The sequence below is a fragment of the Ammospiza nelsoni genome, unplaced genomic scaffold (genome assembly GCF_027579445.1).
Source record: "Ammospiza nelsoni isolate bAmmNel1 unplaced genomic scaffold, bAmmNel1.pri scaffold_51, whole genome shotgun sequence".
In the NCBI taxonomy this organism is placed as follows: Eukaryota; Metazoa; Chordata; class Aves; order Passeriformes; family Passerellidae; genus Ammospiza; species Ammospiza nelsoni.
In genome coordinates, this window is record NW_026683190.1 from 1,656,444 (window position 1) to 1,667,703 (window position 11,260).

Here is an 11,260-nt window from a genome sequence, read left to right on the forward strand (position 1 = left end):
GGTTTTAAAAGTCCTAGGCCTAAGCCTAACAGTAACCCTAGGAAGGTAAATCAGCCGGGTATTAGGGTTCTTCCTAAGGGAAAAGCCGTGAAAGCAGCCATGTTGTGGCACTTCTGCACTCCCTTTGGGATGCCTTTGGCAGATGAAGTAAGCCTGGAACTCAGGGCTTCCTGGTTAAAGAAATCCAAGCCCTAGGCTGAACCCTAACCCTAGGCAGATAAATCAGCCTAGGTATAGGGATGGTGCCAAGGAAAAAGCTGTGAAAGCTGCCATGTTGTTGCACTTTTGTACTCCCCTTGGGATGCCTTGAACAGCTGCAGTGTGCCTGGAGCTAAGGGCTTCCTAGTTTCAAAAATCCTAGCCCTAGGCCTAAGCCTAACAGTAACCCTGGGAAAGTAAATCAGCCTGATGTTAGGCTTCTTGCCAAGGAAAAAGCTGTGAAAGCAGCCATGTTGTGGCACTTTTGCACTCCCTTTTGGATGCCTTTCACAGCTGCAGTGTGCCTGGAACTCAGGGCTTCCTGCTTTTAAAAATCCTAGCCCTAGGCCGAACCCCAACCCTAAGACGAGAAAGGCAAATCAGCCAGGAATTAGGCATGTCCCCAAGGAAAAAGCTGTGGAGGCAGGCATGTTGTGGTACTTTTGCGCTCTTCTTGGCTAGTCCTTCGCAGCTGCTGTGTTCTTGGAACTCAGGGCTTTCTGGTTAATAGACCCTTACCCTAGGCGTAACTCAAACCTTAACCCTAGGAAGGAAAATCAGCCTATGGTTCGGGATGCTCTCATGGAAATATCAGTGGTGGCAGCCAAGTTGCGTCACTTTTGCGCTCCCCTTGGGATGCCTTTCGCAGCTGCAGTGTGCCTGGAGCCCAGGGCTTCCTGGTTTTAAAAGTCCTAGGCCTAAGCCTAACAGTAACCCTAGGAAGGTAAATCAGCCGGGTATTAGGGTTCTTCCTAAGGGAAAAGCCGTGAAAGCAGCCATGTTGTGGCACTTCTGCACTCCCTTTGGGATGCCTTTGGCAGATGAAGTAAGCCTGGAACTCAGGGCTTCCTGGTTAAAGAAATCCAAGCCCTAGGCTGAACCCTAACCCTAGGCAGATAAATCAGCCTAGGTATAGGGATGGTGCCAAGGAAAAAGCTGTGAAAGCTGCCATGTTGTTGCACTTTTGTACTCCCCTTGGGATGCCTTGAACAGCTGCAGTGTGCCTGGAGCTAAGGGCTTCCTAGTTTCAAAAATCCTAGCCCTAGGCCTAAGCCTAACAGTAACCCTGGGAAAGTAAATCAGCCTGATGTTAGGCTTCTTGCCAAGGAAAAAGCTGTGAAAGCAGCCATGTTGTGGCACTTTTGCACTCCCTTTTGGATGCCTTTCACAGCTGCAGTGTGCCTGGAACTCAGGGCTTCCTGCTTTTAAAAATCCTAGCCCTAGGCCGAACCCCAACCCTAAGACGAGAAAGGCAAATCAGCCAGGAATTAGGCATGTCCCCAAGGAAAAAGCTGTGGAGGCAGGCATGTTGTGGTACTTTTGCGCTCTTCTTGGCTAGTCCTTCGCAGCTGCTGTGTTCTTGGAACTCAGGGCTTTCTGGTTAATAGACCCTTACCCTAGGCGTAACTCAAACCTTAACCCTAGGAAGGAAAATCAGCCTATGGTTCGGGATGCTCTCATGGAAATATCAGTGGTGGCAGCCAAGTTGCGTCACTTTTGCGCTCCCCTTGGGATGCCTTTCGCAGCTGCAGTGTGCCTGGAGCCCAGGGCTTCCTGGTTTTAAAAGTCCTAGGCCTAAGCCTAACAGTAACCCTAGGAAGGTAAATCAGCCGGGTATTAGGGTTCTTCCTAAGGGAAAAGCCGTGAAAGCAGCCATGTTGTGGCACTTCTGCACTCCCTTTGGGATGCCTTTGGCAGATGAAGTAAGCCTGGAACTCAGGGCTTCCTGGTTAAAAAAATTCAAGCCCTAGGCTGAACCCTAACCCTAACCCTAGGCAGATAAATCAGCCTAGGTATAGGGATGGTGCCAAGGAAAAAGCTGTGAAAGCTGCCATGTTGTTGCACTTTTGTACTCCCCTTGGGATGCCTTGAACAGCTGCAGTGTGCCTGGAGCTAAGGGCTTCCTAGTTTTAAAAATCCTAGCCCTAGGCCTAAGCCTAACAGTAACCCTGGGAAGGGAAATCAGCCTGGTGTTAGGCGTCTTGCCAAGGAAAAAGCCGTGAAAGCAGCCATGTTGTGGCACTTTTGCACTCCCTTTTGGATGCCTTTCACAGCTCCAGTGTGCCTGGAACTCAGGGCTTCCTGCTTTTAAAAATCCTAGCCCTAGGCCGAACCCCAACCCTAAGACGAGAAAGGCAAATCAGCCAGGAATTAGGCATGTCCCCAAGGAAAAAGCTGTGGAGGCAGGCATGTTGTGGTACTTTTGCGCTCTTCTTGGCTAGTCCTTCGCAGCTGCTGTGTTCTTGGAACTCAGGGCTTTCTGGTTAATAGACCCTTACCCTAGGCGTAACTCAAACCTTAACCCTAGGAAGGAAAATCAGCCTATGGTTCGGGATGGTCTCATGGAAATATCAGTGGTGGCAGCCAAGTTGCGTCACTTTTGCGCTCCCCTTGGGATGCCTTTCGCAGCTGCAGTGTGCCTGGAGCCCAGGGCTTCCTGGTTTTAAAAGTCCTAGGCCTAAGCCTAACAGTAACCCTAGGAAGGTAAATCAGCCGGGTATTAGGGTTCTTCCTAAGGGAAAAGCCGTGAAAGCAGCCATGTTGTGGCACTTCTGCACTCCCTTTGGGATGCCTTTGGCAGATGAAGTAAGCCTGGAACTCAGGGCTTCCTGGTTAAAAATATTCAAGCCCTAGGCTGAACCCTAACCCTAACCCTAGGCAGATAAATCAGCCTAGGTATAGGGATATTGCCAAGGAAAAAGCTGTGAAAGCTGCCATGTTGTTGCACTTTTGTACTCCCCTTGGGATGCCTTGAACAGCTGCAGTGTGCCTGGAGCTAAGGGCTTCCTAGTTTTAAAAATCCTAGCCCTAGGCCTAAGCCTAACAGTAACCCTGGGAAGGGAAATCAGCCTGGTGTTAGGCGTCTTGCCAAGGAAAAAGCCGTGAAAGCAGCCATGTTGTGGCACTTTTGCACTCCCTTTTGGATGCCTTTCACAGCTCCAGTGTGCCTGGAACTCAGGGCTTCCTGCTTTTAAAAATCCTAGCCCTAGGCCGAACCCCAACCCTAAGACGAGAAAGGCAAATCAGCCAGGAATTAGGCATGTCCCCAAGGAAAAAGCTGTGGAGGCAGGCATGTTGTGGTACTTTTGCGCTCTTCTTGGCTAGTCCTTCGCAGCTGCTGTGTTCTTGGAACTCAGGGCTTTCTGGTTAATAGACCCTTACCCTAGGCGTAACTCAAACCTTAACCCTAGGAAGGAAAATCAGCCTATGGTTCGGGATGGTCTCATGGAAATATCAGTGGTGGCAGCCAAGTTGCGTCACTTTTGCGCTCCCCTTGGGATGCCTTTCGCAGCTGCAGTGTGCCTGGAGCCCAGGGCTTCCTGGTTTTAAAAGTCCTAGGCCTAAGCCTAACAGTAACCCTAGGAAGGTAAATCAGCCGGGTATTAGGGTTCTTCCTAAGGGAAAAGCCGTGAAAGCAGCCATGTTGTGGCACTTCTGCACTCCCTTTGGGATGCCTTTGGCAGATGAAGTAAGCCTGGAACTCAGGGCTTCCTGGTTAAAAAAATTCAAGCCCTAGGCTGAACCCTAACCCTAACCCTAGGCAGATAAATCAGCCTAGGTATAGGGATGGTGCCAAGGAAAAAGCTGTGAAAGCTGCCATGTTGTTGCACTTTTGTACTCCCCTTGGGATGCCTTGAACAGCTGCAGTGTGCCTGGAGCTAAGGGCTTCCTAGTTTTAAAAATCCTAGCCCTAGGCCTATGCCTAACATTAACCCTGGGAAGGGAAATCAGCCTGGTGTTAGGCGTCTTGCCAAGGAAAAAGCCGTGAAAGCAGCCATGTTGTGGCACTTTTGCACTCCCTTTTGGATGCCTTTCACAGCTCCAGTGTGCCTGGAACTCAGGGCTTCCTGCTTTTAAAAATCCTAGCCCTAGGCCGAACCCCAACCCTAAGACGAGAAAGGCAAATCAGCCAGGAATTAGGCATGTCCCCAAGGAAAAAGCTGTGGTGGCAGGCATGTTGTGGTACTTTTGCGCTCTTCTTGGCTAGTCCTTCGCAGCTGCTGTGTTCTTGGAACTCAGGGCTTTCTGGTTAATAGACCCTTACCCTAGGCGTAACTCAAACCTTAACCCTAGGAAGGAAAATCAGCCTATGGTTCGGGATGGTCTCATGGAAATATCAGTGGTGGCAGCCAAGTTGCGTCACTTTTGCGCTCCCCTTGGGATGCCTTTCGCAGCTGCAGTGTGCCTGGAGCCCAGGGCTTCCTGGTTTTAAAAGTCCTAGGCCTAAGCCTAACAGTAACCCTAGGAAGGTAAATCAGCCGGGTATTAGGGTTCTTCCTAAGGGAAAAGCCGTGAAAGCAGCCATGTTGTGGCACTTCTGCACTCCCTTTGGGATGCCTTTGGCAGATGAAGTAAGCCTGGAACTCAGGGCTTCCTGGTAAAAAAAATTCAAGCCCTAGGCTGAACCCTAACCCTAACCCTAGGCAGATAAATCAGCCTAGGTATAGGGATGGTGCCAAGGAAAAAGCTGTGAAAGCTGCCATGTTGTTGCACTTTTGTACTCCCCTTGGGATGCCTTGAACAGCTGCAGTGTGCCTGGAGCTAAGGGCTTCCTAGTTTTAAAAATCCTAGCCCTAGGCCTATGCCTAACATTAACCCTGGGAAGGGAAATCAGCCTGGTGTTAGGCGTCTTGCCAAGGAAAAAGCCGTGAAAGCAGCCATGTTGTGGCACTTTTGCACTCCCTTTTGGATGCCTTTCACAGCTCCAGTGTGCCTGGAACTCAGGGCTTCCTGCTTTTAAAAATCCTAGCCCTAGGCCGAACCCCAACCCTAAGACGAGAAAGGCAAATCAGCCAGGAATTAGGCATGTCCCCAAGGAAAAAGCTGTGGAGGCAGGCATGTTGTGGTACTTTTGCGCTCTTCTTGGCTAGTCCTTCGCAGCTGCTGTGTTCTTGGAACTCAGGGCTTTCTGGTTAATAGAACCCTTACCCTAGGCGTAACTCAAACCTTAACCCTAGGAAGGAAAATCAGCCTATGGTTCGGGATGGTCTCATGGAAATATCAGTGGTGGCAGCCAAGTTGCGTCACTTTTGCGCTCCCCTTGGGATGCCTTTTGCAGCTGCAGTGTGCCTGGAGCCCAGGGCTTCCTGGTTTTAAAAGTCCTAGGCCTAAGCCTAACAGTAACCCTAGGAAGGTAAATCAGCCGGGTATTAGGGTTCTTCCTAAGGGAAAAGCCGTGAAAGCAGCCATGTTGTGGCACTTTTGCACTCCCTTTGGGATGCCTTTCACAGCTCCAGTGTGCCTGGAACTCAGGGCTTCCTGCTTTTAAAAATCCTAGCCCTAGGCCGAACCCCAACCCTAAGACGAGAAAGGCAAATCAGCCAGGAATTAGGCATGTCCCCAAGGAAAAAGCTGTGGAGGCAGGCATGTTGTGGTACTTTTGCGCTCTTCTTGGCTAGTCCTTCGCAGCTGCTGTGTTCTTGGAACTCAGGGCTTTCTGGTTAATAGACCCTTACCCTAGGCGTAACTCAAACCTTAACCCTAGGAAGGAAAATCAGCCTATGGTTCGGGATGCTCTCATGGAAATATCAGTGGTGGCAGCCAAGTTGCGTCACTTTTGCGCTCCCCTTGGGATGCCTTTCGCAGCTGCAGTGTGCCTGGAGCCCAGGGCTTCCTGGTTTTAAAAGTCCTAGGCCTAAGCCTAACAGTAACCCTAGGAAGGTAAATCAGCCGGGTATTAGGGTTCTTCCTAAGGGAAAAGCCGTGAAAGCAGCCATGTTGTGGCACTTCTGCACTCCCTTTGGGATGCCTTTGGCAGATGAAGTAAGCCTGGAACTCAGGGCTTCCTGGTAAAAAAAATTCAAGCCCTACGCTGAACCCTAACCCTAACCCTAGGCAGATAAATCAGCCTAGGTATAGGAATGGTGCCAAGGAAAAAGCTGTGAAAGCTGCCATGTTGTTGCACTTTTGTACTCCCCTTGGGATGCCTTGAACAGCTGCAGTGTGCCTGGAGCTAAGGGCTTCCTAGTTTTAAAAATCCTAGCCCTAGGCCTAAGCCTAACAGTAACCCTGGGAAGGGAAATCAGCCTGGTGTTAGGCGTCTTGCCAAGGAAAAAGCCGTGAAAGCAGCCATGTTGTGGCACTTTTGCACTCCCTTTTGGATGCCTTTCACAGCTCCAGTGTGCCTGGAACTCAGGGCTTCCTGCTTTTAAAAATCCTAGCCCTAGGCCGAACCCCAACCCTAAGACGAGAAAGGCAAATCAGCCAGGAATTAGGCATGTCCCCAAGGAAAAAGCTGTGGTGGCAGGCATGTTGTGGTACTTTTGCGCTCTTCTTGGCTAGTCCTTCGCAGCTGCTGTGTTCTTGGAACTCAGGGCTTTCTGGTTAATAGACCCTTACCCTAGGCGTAACTCAAACCTTAACCCTAGGAAGGAAAATCAGCCTATGGTTCGGGATGGTCTCATGGAAATATCAGTGGTGGCAGCCAAGTTGCGTCACTTTTGCGCTCCCCTTGGGATGCCTTTCGCAGCTGCAGTGTGCCTGGAGCCCAGGGCTTCCTGGTTTTAAAAGTCCTAGGCCTAAGCCTAACAGTAACCCTAGGAAGGTAAATCAGCCGGGTATTAGGGTTCTTCCTAAGGGAAAAGCCGTGAAAGCAGCCATGTTGTGGCACTTCTGCACTCCCTTTGGGATGCCTTTGGCAGATGAAGTAAGCCTGGAACTCAGGGCTTCCTGGTAAAAAAAATTCAAGCCCTAGGCTGAACCCTAACCCTAACCCTAGCAGATAAATCAGCCTAGGTATAGGGATGGTGCCAAGGAAAAAGCTGTGAAAGCTGCCATGTTGTTGCACTTTTGTACTCCCCTTGGGATGCCTTGAACAGCTGCAGTGTGCCTGGAGCTAAGGGCTTCCTAGTTTTAAAAATCCTAGCCCTAGGCCTAAGCCTAACAGTAACCCTGGGAAGGGAAATCAGCCTGGTGTTAGGCGTCTTGCCAAGGAAAAAGCCGTGAAAGCAGCCATGTTGTGGCACTTTTGCACTCCCTTTTGGATGCCTTTCACAGCTCCAGTGTGCCTGGAACTCAGGGCTTCCTGCTTTTAAAAATCCTAGCCCTAGGCCGAACCCCAACCCTAAGACGAGAAAGGCAAATCAGCCAGGAATTAGGCATGTCCCCAAGGAAAAAGCTGTGGAGGCAGGCATGTTGTGGTACTTTTGCGCTCTTCTTGGCTAGTCCTTCGCAGCTGCTGTGTTCTTGGAACTCAGGGCTTTCTGGTTAATAGAACCCTTACCCTAGGCGTAACTCAAACCTTAACCCTAGGAAGGAAAATCAGCCTATGGTTTGGGATGGTCTCATGGAAATATCAGTGGTGGCAGCCAAGTTGCATCACTTTTGCGCTCCCCTTGGGATGCCTTTCGCAGCTGCAGTGTGCCTGGAGCCCAGGGCTTCCTGGTTTTAAAAGTCCTAGGCCTAAGCCTAACAGTAACCCTAGGAAGGTAAATCAGCCGGGTATTAGGGTTCTTCCTAAGGGAAAAGCCGTGAAAGCAGCCATGTTGTGGCACTTCTGCACTCCCTTTGGGATGCCTTTGGCAGATGAAGTAAGCCTGGAACTCAGGGCTTCCTGGTTAAAGAAATCCAAGCCCTAGGCTGAACCCTAACCCTAACCCTAGGCAGATAAATCAGCCTAGGTATAGGGATGGTGCCAAGGAAAAAGCTGTGAAAGCTGCCATGTTGTTGCACTTTTGTACTCCCCTTGGGATGCCTTGAACAGCTGCAGTGTGCCTGGAGCTAAGGGCTTCCTAGTTTCAAAAATCCTAGCCCTAGGCCTAAGCCTAACAGTAACCCTGGGAAAGTAAATCAGCCTGATGTTAGGCTTCTTGCCAAGGAAAAAGCCGTGAAAGCAGCCATGTTGTGGCACTTTTGCACTCCCTTTTGGATGCCTTTCACAGCTGCAGTGTGCCTGGAACTCAGGGCTTCCTGCTTTTAAAAATCCTAGCCCTAGGCCGAACCCCAACCCTAAGACGAGAAAGGCAAATCAGCCAGGAATTAGGCATGTCCCCAAGGAAAAAGCTGTGGAGGCAGGCATGTTGTGGTACTTTTGCGCTCTTCTTGGCTAGTCCTTCGCAGCTGCTGTGTTCTTGGAACTCAGGGCTTTCTGGTTAATAGAGCCCTTACCCTAGGCGTAACTCAAACCTTAACCCTAGGAAGGAAAATCAGCCTATGGTTCGGGATGGTCTCATGGAAATATCAGTGGTGGCAGCCAAGTTGCGTCACTTTTGCGCTCCCCTTGGGCTGCCTTTCGCAGCTGCAGTGTGCCTGGAGCCCAGGGCTTCCTGGTTTTAAAAGTCCTAGGCCTAAGCCTAACAGTAACCCTAGGAAGGTAAATCAGCCGGGTATTAGGGTTCTTCCTAAGGGAAAAGCCGTGAAAGCAGCCATGTTGTGGCACTTCTGCACTCCCTTTGGGATGCCTTTGGCAGATGAAGTAAGCCTGGAACTCAGGGCTTCCTGGTTAAAAAAATTCAAGCCCTAGGCTGAACCCTAATCCTAACCCTAGGCAGATAAATCAGCCTAGGTATAGGGATGGTGCCAAGGAAAAAGCTGTGAAAGCTGCCATGTTGTTGCACTTTTGTACTCCCCTTGGGATGCCTTGAACAGCTGCAGTGTGCCTGGAGCTAAGGGCTTCCTAGTTTTAAAAATCCTAGCCCTAGGCCTAAGCCTAACAGTAACCCTGGGAAGGGAAATCAGCCTGGTGTTAGGCGTCTTGTCAAGGAAAAAGCCGTGAAAGCAGCCATGTTGTGGCACTTTTGCACTCCCTTTTGGATGCCTTTCACAGCTCCAGTGTGCCTGGAACTCAGGGCTTCCTGCTTTTAAAAATCCTAGCCCTAGGCCGAACCCCAACCCTAAGACGAGAAAGGCAAATCAGCCAGGAATTAGGCATGTCCCCAAGGAAAAAGCTGTGGTGGCAGGCATGTTGTGGTACTTTTGCGCTCTTCTTGGCTAGTCCTTCGCAGCTGCTGTGTTCTTGGAACTCAGGGCTTTCTGGTTAATAGACCCTTACCCTAGGCGTAACTCAAACCTTAACCCTAGGAAGGAAAATCAGCCTATGGTTCGGGATGGTCTCATGGAAATATCAGTGGTGGCAGCCAAGTTGCGTCACTTTTGCGCTCCCCTTGGGATGCCTTTCGCAGCTGCAGTGTGCCTGGAGCCCAGGGCTTCCTGGTTTTAAAAGTCCTAGGCCTAAGCCTAACAGTAACCCTAGGAAGGTAAATCAGCCGGGTATTAGGGTTCTTCCTAAGGGAAAAGCCGTGAAAGCAGCCATGTTGTGGCACTTCTGCACTCCCTTTGGGATGCCTTTGGCAGATGAAGTAAGCCTGGAACTCAGGGCTTCCTGGTTAAAAAAATTCAAGCCCTAGGCTGAACCCTAACCCTAACCCTAGCAGATAAATCAGCCTAGGTATAGGGATGGTGCCAAGGAAAAAGCTGTGAAAGCTGCCATGTTGTTGCACTTTTGTACTCCCCTTGGGATGCCTTGAACAGCTGCAGTGTGCCTGGAGCTAAGGGCTTCCTAGTTTTAAAAATCCTAGCCCTAGGCCTAAGCCTAACAGTAACCCTGGGAAGGGAAATCAGCCTGGTGTTAGGCGTCTTGCCAAGGAAAAAGCCGTGAAAGCAGCCATGTTGTGGCACTTTTGCACTCCCTTTTGGATGCCTTTCACAGCTCCAGTGTGCCTGGAACTCAGGGCTTCCTGCTTTTAAAAATCCTAGCCCTAGGCCGAACCCCAACCCTAAGACGAGAAAGGCAAATCAGCCAGGAATTAGGCATGTCCCCAAGGAAAAAGCTGTGGAGGCAGGCATGTTGTGCTACTTTTGCGCTCTTCTTGGCTAGTCCTTCGCAGCTGCTGTGTTCTTGGAACTCAGGGCTTTCTGGTTAATAGAACCCTTACCCTAGGCGTAACTCAAACCTTAACCCTAGGAAGGAAAATCAGCCTATGGTTCGGGATGCTCTCATGGAAATATCAGTGGTGGCAGCCAAGTTGCGTCACTTTTGCGCTCCCCTTGGGATGCCTTTCGCAGCTGCAGTGTGCCTGGAGCCCAGGGCTTCCTGGTTTTAAAAGTCCTAGGCCTAAGCCTAAGAGTAACCCTAGGAAGGTAAATCAGCCGGGTATTAGGGTTCTTCCTAAGGGAAAAGTCGTGAAAGCAGCCATGTTGTGGCACTTCTGCACTCCCTTTGGGATGCCTTTGGCAGATGAAGTAAGCCTGGAACTCAGGGCTTCCTGGTAAAAAAAATTCAAGCCCTACGCTGAACCCTAATCCTAACCCTAGGCAGATAAATCAGCCTAGGTATAGGGATGGTGCCAAGGAAAAAGCTGTGAAAGCTGCCATGTTGTTGCACTTTTGTACTCCCCTTGGGATGCCTTGAACAGCTGCAGTGTGCCTGGAGCTAAGGGCTTCCTAGTTTTAAAAATCCTAGCCCTAGGCCTAAGCCTAACAGTAACCCTGGGAAGGGAAATCAGCCTGGTGTTAGGCGTCTTGCCAAGGAAAAAGCCGTGAAAGCAGCCATGTTGTGGCACTTTTGCACTCCCTTTTGGATGCCTTTCACAGCTCCAGTGTGCCTGGAACTCAGGGCTTCCTGCTTTTAAAAATCCTAGCCCTAGGCCGAACCCCAACCCTAAGACGAGAAAGGCAAATCAGCCAGGAATTAGGCATGTCCCCAAGGAAAAAGCTGTGGTGGCAGGCATGTTGTGGTACTTTTGCGCTCTTCTTGGCTAGTCCTTCGCAGCTGCTGTGTTCTTGGAACTCAGGGCTTTCTGGTTAATAGACCCTTACCCTAGGCGTAACTCAAACCTTAACCCTAGGAAGGAAAATCAGCCTATGGTTCGGGATGGTCTCATGGAAATATCAGTGGTGGCAGCCAAGTTGCGTCACTTTTGCGCTCCCCTTGGGATGCCTTTCGCAGCTGCAGTGTGCCTGGAGCCCAGGGCTTCCTGGTTTTAAAAGTCCTAGGCCTAAGCCTAACAGTAACCCTAGGAAGGTAAATCAGCCGGGTATTAGGGTTCTTCCTAAGGGAAAAGCCGTGAAAGCAGCCATGTTGTGGCACTTCTGCACTCCCTTTGGGATGCCTTTGGCAGATGAA